Source organism: Zeus faber (assembly GCF_960531495.2).
Source record: "Zeus faber genome assembly, chromosome: 9".
Classification (NCBI taxonomy): Eukaryota; Metazoa; Chordata; class Actinopteri; order Zeiformes; family Zeidae; genus Zeus; species Zeus faber.
Genome location: NC_137197.1, coordinates 12,164,464 through 12,165,879, shown reverse-complemented (window position 1 = coordinate 12,165,879; position 1,416 = coordinate 12,164,464).

Sequence of the window (1,416 nt, the reverse complement as noted above, 5' to 3'; positions counted from 1 at the left end):
CAACTGCAAAAACCCAAACAATACTGGTACGGTCCTTTACGGTGAAAACACCATTTTGTTTTGTTTATTCACCTTAGGGAACACTTCCAGGAGATAGAAGGAGCCTCACTCTAGACCATTCAGGCGAGAAAAATGTGTCGGCTTGCGAGGGAGGGTCCCGAGACAATGCCCTTTGCTGCTTCCTTCCTCGAGACTGCACACATGCTGTGAAACATGTGCACGACCACTAGCAACCTACTTCAGCAGTACGTAGTAGTTGTACTGTCCCAATATTTTATATATATTATATAATATTTTTTGAAATTAGAACTTTGGACAGCTTTGGAGAGCACAACATCATTGTCTTTGTCTTCTATTCTATTCAATACCAAACTCCTTGGTTTTCTGTTTCCTATGCTAGTTGTACGTAAATACAGTTTTCATTCTCGTGTCGCAGGAATTGATTCAGAAGTGAAACGCCAGGAGAATTCAGTTAAATAATTGAATATCATGTATTTAATTGAGGACCACTACCTCACAGTGTCCCGATTATGATGCATAGTTTGCAGACAACTTGCATCTGTCAGACAACTCCACGGTGCCACATGCTTCCAACCCCTAATGGGCCGGCCAATTTAAGCAGCCAATTCCTCCCCCGAATCCACCTGTTGGGCTCTACACATCTTTTCACCGGGGTGGATTCAAGCTCATCACTCCTACATTTCGAGCTCACTGAGGATGCCTCTGTTTGCTGTACACCTCGCCAGGAGTGATGAGCAGTAGAGCCCGGACGCCAAAGTCAAACAATGTGAAATAATAAAGAAAGAGCTGTCTGGTGGAAATGATTTTGAACTTCAAAAGGGTGCTCACCGGCGTCCGCCGACGAGCCCTTGATGTGAACCCCTACAGTACACAGAGGCCCATTATCCAAACCTCGCCGTGATGACTCTGATGACTAATCAGAGTCGAGGAGACTATTGACATTGCCACGAGAGCACACATGGAGAAGACCTTAATGTGTGACGAGGATTTACCACATCATTGAGCTGCATTAGGTTTGTTATCTAGAAAGAGCTACTGGGCTGATTAAAAAAATAGATAAGTTCACTGGATATAATTTGAGATAGATATAGTGCATAGAAGCAAAACAGCTTATTACGAACAAGTGATGACCTTACTTCACCACTGTACGACATTACATCATCAAAGTGTAAATGGTGGGATGTGGTCTGACTGTGGTGGGTGTCTCAATACCAAGAACACCATCAGACTGGTGCACTTGGCACTTAGCACAAAAAAAACAATTGTAGTGAGGGGAGGCTGAGAAAATAAAACTTGTTTCTTGAATTACAAGGATACACAAGTAGAGGTAAAAAGTACAGTTTCCAAAACGTACTCGTTGCACTGCTGCCTCACAACAAGAAGGTCCTGGGTTCG